We start from the raw sequence: 8,146 nt of genomic DNA, 5'->3' as shown, positions 1-8,146 counted from the left end.
ACCTCTGCAATGGGACTGAGGGCTCATAATACAAGAAGGGCTCTCAGAGATTGTTTTGAGAATTAACTGACATCTGTAAAAAAACTTAGTTAGTGGTACTACAAAAGCCCAGAGAACGGCAACCTTTTGTCCAGTCAGTACAGGCAATTCTGCTTTCAGCTCAGGGATTCTTGTTTGGGTTTAACTGTCTGCTCAACCATTGTTACTAACACGCACTGTTCAAGTCTTCTTATTTATTCATCGGTGTTCAGAGAGAAGACCAAAATCAGCACAGTTAGAATATGACCTTTCTGTTTTAGTTCATATAAATAATATCATGAGATCATATTTCTGCTCACCCTGATGTTAACAGTTTCATGAACTAAACAGAAAGAGAGGCTTTGAAAACTTTTACAGTCACAACACAGCATCTCCCCTAAGTGGCTGAACAGTAAAAATGGCAATTAAACATTCAAATAGAAAGAATGCTAGAAAGGCAAATCTGACTTACTCACTCTATGAAAAGGGTATTACCAGCACTTCTTATCCTCACTGACACTGATAGAAAATGTAAGATTTCTCTTTTACTTCCTCCATATCTTAAATAGCAGGAGAACAATTCATTTTACCACAGTACCAGAGCAAACTACTCCTCTTTAATGCTTTTAATTTGCTCAGATAGATCAAAATACTTTACTGGTATTTATGGAAGTAAAGTATCTCTCCTTTGCATTTGCGTATGTGAAACAGACTTCAGTGCTTTGCTTAGGAGGTTAATATCAAAGCATGCCAGAGTTCTAATTTTGGCTGTACAATTCTCTAGTGTATGATCTTGCCCAAGTTGTATCTAGATTCAAAACCAGCCTTACTCTGAGTAGGAGGTTGGACCAAATGACCTCAAGAGACTTCTTTCAATTTGATATTACTCTATGATTCCAAGTTGCTTCATATCTGTATTTCAGCTTTCCGGACTGAACATATAAATCACTATACAGACTTTAAGTCCCAGATACAGCTTATTACTAGGCTCCCTCCAAAGTCAATGGTTAATCCAGAACCTAACAGAATATAGCATTTTAAATGGCAGAATCTGCACTTTACTACTTAAGCATCATAGTATCTGTGAAATGGCAACTGAATATCATTATGTGCTTTGTGCTAACAAATACTAGTATATTGCCTTCCTCAACAGCAGAAAACACTCAGCTGTTCTCAGTTAGAAGAAAACACCCTTTGACTTCACTGAATGTAAACAGAGGAATCTTACTTCTAAAGAACAATATTGGTTTAACAATGAAGGTTACATATCTAGTTTTAAAATATTAATTTCATATAAGAAATCTAGACTTTTCCACTAGGACTGAAAGGTGGCAATCCCTGCTCTACTGCAGTTTTGTTTGGATGGCTGTCAGCATTCTGTCATTAAATGGTTTGTTTTCTGTCCTCTGGGAAAACAATTTGAAAGCATAGAAAATATTAGTTGAGAAGCAGCATGGAGAAGGAATGGATATATTTTAAAGCAAAGAGACAGGTGACCTTGCACTAGGTAACTTGAATAATACAGCTGAACACCTTGTTAGGCAATCGTCTGTGTTATAAAACTTCAAGAATGAAATTACTTTGATTCAACCAATACTTTGCAAATCCATACACAGGATGGCTGACACTAGTGTCTTTATGATATCATATTGCTATGAGTAAGTGGTTTTCACTCCAGCTCCATAAAATTATGACCTTTTTTGTACCAGCTCTGACCAATTACATTGCAAGCCTTCTGATTTTTGTTGATGTAGCTGTGTTTTCATAATTATCTCATTTGCCTTTTAGCAAGGACAACATGTCTTATGATTTTTCTAATGTCAGGGGTTTTGCTGACCATTTTGTAACATCAACATTTTTGTTTTGTTGCTGCCTTCTCTGTAACGTTCTCAAATCCTTGCAATTATAGCAATTTTTTATTTTAGTTGTTCCACCTTCATCCAAATGCATTTTTATAAAAGCTAATTTAAATCGTCATTTCTGGCTGCTAACCACAGTACCATTACCAAACAGACAGACATTTCTGTAATTGTTTTGGGTCTCTGTTTCTGTACCTTCTATTTCAGTAATGCTTGTTTCTTCCAGACATATTTTCTACTAGAGATTCAACAAATTATTTAACTCCAAAACTAAACCATAAGATCCACTTTTGATGAGATGAAAAAGAAATGTGGGATGTGTGGAGCACTTTCCCATTTACAGCTAAAATCAATTAGAGGTTCTCATGCCTTTCAGTGTATGATCTCTTGAACTTGGCTACACCTGGTTAAACAGTTACCATCACCTACAGTCCTTCCATCTACCAGAAGTTATTGCCCCTGTAACAGTCAAGAGGAGCAAATCTGTAAAGCTGCTCATACACATATCACAGTTGAGTGTTTGCTGTACCTGATTAATCCACCAGTGAAGGCGGTACCTCAGCTAATACCTTGGGCTGGGAACACAGGCAGCTGAAGAGCTTACAGGGGAGGTAACCTGCACAGAGACAGAGAAGACAGATGGAAAATGGTAGTTTAAAATATCAGTGCTAAAACTGACAGAACCTGTCTGTCAAAGCCTTCATATGTTTTTACAAAACATACACAAATTGTGTCTCCTTTGAGAAGAGGAAAAAGGTACACAGGCAGTCTTTCTCAGGCAACATACCTACAGCTTCTTTGCAGAAGCAGTGCTTGTGCCACTGTCTCTAGGGCCTCATTCAGGACAAACTTTTTTGGGGGTTATAGTTATTTACCTTTCTGCTTTACTTCAGAATAGAAATAGCCCAAGGGGCAGCAGCCTATAAGGTTGAGCCTGCAGGTTTGCTAACTTTAGTTGTCAGGGAAAGTCTCTTTTTTAACTGGACTTCAGAACTGTTCCTTTACCCTTCCAAGGAATAGCTTTCAATTCTTTCGTTCTCAGAGGTTATCCATATAGAGAAATTAACAGGAAAAAAACTATTATGAAAACAAGTAGCAGCTGTTATGAACTCTCTCTCTCTCTCACTACTCAGCAACAAATGAAGATGCCTTTTTCTGAATTAGTTTTTCTCTGAGCATAGGACACACCCAAAAGACCAACTAATGTTCGGTACTGGGCTGACTAGACTGCAAGTTTTCCCCCCAAGAACTGTGACCAAAATTGAATACAGTAATCTATGCTATTCTTTTCAAAAGAGAGTCACATTCAATCAGAAAAAGCAGAGCTGTTAAGCAAGACAAAACTGATTTTAATTCAGTCATAGATTTACATTCACCTGTTTTACCCACAGGCTTATTTCATCCCAGATACTCCAACTTCTGGGGCTAGGATGTAGTCTAGTCCCTATTTCTACCTTATTCTTTCCCACTCGTCAGAACTGTCCTTTAATTCACCCCAAGGTTTTTGTTCTATTTTCCTAAAAATAACAGTCTGAATTGTAACAAAACAGTTGGGTACATTCAACAGTAACACATCAAGGTATTTGCCGCCTAAAATTAAGTATTAGTTCTTGAGATATCTAAAGTTTATGGTCCCTACTCTTTGCATTGTATTATTCAGTCTTGAGATATTTGTTATTATTATCTAGTTGTGCACATAGTACTCACATAATATTGTAAACACATTATGCACTCTTCACAATTTGAATCCATAAAGTATCTTTAGTCTAATGACTGTATAACACTTTATAATCATCTTATGGAGAGCTTCATCTGGAGACATATCCCTTTCTTCAACAATGTAAATCATTAATGTTATTTTTTATAACAATGCTTAACCACCATTTCCATGCAGTTGTTCACTTAACTTACTGTATAAGATATGGTTTCTAAATAAAGATCAACTCACTTGTTTTATTTTCCTGTTGTTCTGATGCCATTGTAAATAGTTCACAATATGCAAAACTGTGAAAATAAGAGTGGGCTAGGAAACAGGAGTTACAAGTTCTAGCTCCAGGATACCATAAGATACTGCTGTACCTCATTACCATCTCTAGAAGGAAGATGGAATGCCCTTTCTTTGTTCCTTCTTCTGTATAGCCTGCTTTAGGTGTAAATTCTGGGTACTATATGTTTATATGTTTGGAGAACATTACAACTCATTACTCTCAGCTAGGGTCATTATACTTGCAAAATGAAACAACCAGTAATAGTAATAAAGCAATAAGCTTCCATCTTCTAAGCATTATTTTTCCAAGTTGCACAAAGAAATAGGACTAGATTTACCAGGTTTAGCAATGTGTGTTGATGTCTACATCTCCAAAAATCCTTTCCCTATCCATTTTTTGACCACAGACATAGACAATACAAAAACATTTACTTTCAGTACAGAAGAGCATGCAGCCTAAGATGTGGGGTAGAGATTGCTAGAGCAGTGCATAACCTCTCTTTGCAAAACTTCCTAGCTCTCAGTAAAGTCCAACAATGCTTTATGAACTAGCCTAGTTCTAAACAGCACTGAAGAAGAGTATGACAGCAGTAGGTCACACAATATTCCTAAGTGATACAAATACAATAGTGCAGCAGTTCAGCAAACTATTCTAAAGGGAATCTTAAAAGTACTGTTTGGGGTTTTTTTAGGGTTTTCTTTTTGGTGTGTGTGGGGTTGCTATTAGGCAAAGAATTGCACTCCAGTGAAAGAGATTTAAGTTCCCCTCTCCCCTTTAAGTAAGAATACATTCCTCAACTTCAGAAATCTAACATAAAATGACAAAACAATTAAAGTTGTGTAAGAACAGGGTATAAACATATGAACAGCTAAAGAACCAAGATGTATTTCATTTTGCATTGCTGGATATTGTGTTCTTTTCACATTCGTTCCTTGCCTATAACAATATTAAAATATGCTTCCTGCAAATATTAACACATACAAGCATAAAACTTACATTCTCCACATCCTCTAATCATCCACAAGATGGCAGTGCTTGCCTCATACAGTGTAATCTGAACTAAATCAGTACCAGTAAAACCTGTCTTTCTCTGACCACAAATTTGGCTGTCAGAAGATGTTACTTTCCTTACATCAAGACATCATTCAGCAACTGATGAATAAATCAGTATTTAGCATGTTATGGCAAAAACTAATAATGAGAGTCATCTGACAGCTTAGGAAAGGCAGTTGAAGGTTGATTTCTGTCAATGTACTGCACCTCTCTATGCCCCTCAACCCCCCCCCCCAAAAAAAAAAAAAAGAAAAAAAAGAAAGAAAGCTCTGGAGGTCTGCTAAAAGGTTTGCTAAACTCATCAGTTTCTCTCTTCCAGCCAGCTGGCTATCTATCCCAGACCAGCTCAACAGCTTAGTTCAGACTGGGATGAACTGTAATAATCAGTTATCATGCTGTGTCTGTCTATACAGTAAAATAAAGGCATGATTGTGCACGTTACAATTCCTGTACTAGTTTAATTTAGCTATTGCAATGAATGATAACAGTGAATAAACAACAGCATATGCTGTCAGCTAAATTATAGATTTCTCACACACCCTTTGTACTCAGTCACCTTGCTGCTGTCACCCATGCTAACAAGATTAAACTTAAACAAACATCAGTATGGAATACAGTCATATCTTCATTTAGCTTTGTAATTTTCACTGTCCAGATTAAAGCATGTTTTACTTGAAAAGCAAGGCACTATCATTGTTTTAGATAAAGGACTGAAAGAACAGAGAATATGAGCAAAATTGGAGTTTAATATTAAAGAATTAGTAAGTCTCCAAGAGTTTACCTACTCAAACAGCAGAGTGGAAAAAATTCTAGCATGTTCACAGCACAATTGCTTTCCTACTATTCAAGAGCAAAACAAAAAGAAATGTCAGTAGGCAACCCAAGTGCTCACTGTTTTTAAAAAATAAGAAGAAAAACGTGAAGTATTTTCATATAACAGGAGTCAGACAACAGTGTCTGACTGTTGACAGTCAGACAACAGTGAACAAGAGCAGCTAGAATATTAGTTTAAACATGTAGATGATATGTAGATATATACCATTCCAGATGGTATAACCCAGCACACATTTGTCCTTAAGCCTGTATACAAATGACTACACCACTAAAACAGGACAGTTACCACATTTGGGTTCAGACTTTGAAAGAACTTGCATATTTATATATTTTTTCACCTCTATGTCTTGCTAAATTTGAATTCCTCTTATATAAGAACAGAATTACAAACTAGCACTATTTAAACTACTTTGCCGTATGTTCTTGTTAAGCAGATTAATAGACTAATGCTTTGTTATCAGTTCTGGCTAACCACTAGTTTCCAGGTGTAATGGTTTCTGTTCTATAAACCAATACACATGCTAAAACTATATGCATAAGAACTGTTTTCCTAACAGTTCTCTACTAGAAAAGAGTAGGAGTTCCAAGCACAGTTTTTTTCTCACCCTTAAAACCATCCCTAACTTGTCCAATATAGCTTAGATACAGTGACTTCCAGAGCACTGAGAGAAAGAGGTGTCATGGGTGTGATGGCAGTGATGATGGGGAGTAGCAGTGAACATTTTTGTTTTTCTTGTACACCAGTCATTTGATGGTGCGGATGGCAGAAGAGGAATGCAGGAAAGACTGACTAAAGAACTTTCTACTTAAGAAACCACAGAATCAGTAATGTTGGAAGGGACCTCTGGAGATCATCTAGTCCAACCTCCCGAAGATTTCCTGGTGCTGGTTCCACTGGGATTTGAACCCAGGACCTTCAGCATGTAAAGCAGATGTGATAACCACTACACTATCCCTCTACCCCAATACTGGAAAAAATCATACATATCATTATTTAATGATAAGGAAAAAAACGTCTCGAGGACACTTCTGCATTGCAAGTTGTGTTTGGTTCCTGTTCTACAAATACATGGAGCTGCTTTGGAGTCAATGACCATTTGCATACACACAGTTTCAAGATAAGAACTTTGGTCTGTAACCTCTCTGAGTTCAGGATTAAATCCATTTAATGTTCATGTGGCACTCAGCACATTGTGGTTACTAGAAGAACAAATAAAGAAGGAATAAAACAGAATACTTCAAGCACTTTCCTCATCCTTGTTTCTACAAAAGCAAGACAAATACTGCATTTAAAGTTTTCCATCTCCAACCTTTGAGAAAATTCATCACCAAAGTAGGATTCAGACTTTGTGAGTTTTGCATTTGCTCAGAAGGCCTGATTTAAAATTAAACCCTTCTGTTGCATGCTCACTCATCTGTCCTTTTTACAAGAGCTGGAATTACTACTTTCTTTCTGAACTCAAGCCTCAGCAAATATATTGAATACTCTGAAACACCTAGAAGTTACTTCATGCTGATAGTCATACTTGTTCTTTTGCTAGCTTCTCACGATCTCCTGAGCCCTTCAGGTAGAGGTATGACTGCAGATTATTCCAGATTGATTCACCCTAGCTAACCTTGAAATTATTTAGCTTAACATTTTGCCTTTAATTATTTAGCTTAACATTTTGCCTTCTTAAGGACAAGAGTTGGGCTGCATTTGAGCATGTCTATGTAAATACCTTAGTTCCATATTATTTACAGCTCTCTGCAAAGCAGCATGGTAGACCACTACCATTTCTGGAAGAAACATAACTATTTTTGTAGTGAATTTTTCACCTTCTAGCCTGTTCACACTACCAGGCCCCAGAAATTCATCAGATTTCCACACTTACCTCTCATCATTTCTTTATTTATTAATAAATCAGATTCTTTTCCTATCTTCAGATCTGTCAGGAGGACTGATCCTAAAGGAAACAGTAAAATGAAAAGCCATGAGGTAGCAATAGTCTCAATTTAAGTCATCTGTAAAGAAGAAACGTGCTATTCACAACAATGTTACTGCCAGCAATTAAGCCCCAAAGCACCTCTTTGTTATTTTACTAAGGCCAAAAGTTCAATTTGGCAAAACTCCAGTGTAAGTTTTGACTATGCCAGCTGCAGTAGTTGAGAGACATCATTCTCCTACTAATGTAAATGCTTTTGCTGGCAGCAAGCAGTCAAACGTATGGATTTCTTGTCAAAGATACAAAGAGTATTCAAACATGCAAGCCAGAATATCACTGATACAGAAAGAGAATGTGAAGATTAAAGGAATATTTCACTGAATGGTATCTGATTTCCTTTTAAAAATTAAAACAAGATTCGTAAGAAGTGGAAGTCAAATGCCTTTCTCTTTTTGCTACAGGAACTTAC

General features: G+C 36.7%; 1 non-coding gene across 1 annotated transcript; it reads right to left on the bottom strand.

The window, feature by feature from the left end:
• Window positions 1-6,638: 6,638 nt before the first annotated feature.
• On the bottom strand, window positions 6,639-6,708 carry TRNAV-UAC (transfer RNA valine (anticodon UAC)). The gene has a single exon. It is a non-coding gene; the product is annotated as a tRNA-Val (tRNA).
• Between the last annotated feature and the right edge of the window lie 1,438 nt (window positions 6,709-8,146).

The sequence above is a fragment of the Rhea pennata genome, chromosome 4 (assembly GCF_028389875.1).
Source record: "Rhea pennata isolate bPtePen1 chromosome 4, bPtePen1.pri, whole genome shotgun sequence".
Taxonomy (NCBI): Eukaryota; Metazoa; Chordata; class Aves; order Rheiformes; family Rheidae; genus Rhea; species Rhea pennata.
The sequence above is the reverse complement of the archived record's forward strand: the minus strand, read 5'-3'. Positions and strand labels throughout refer to the sequence as shown.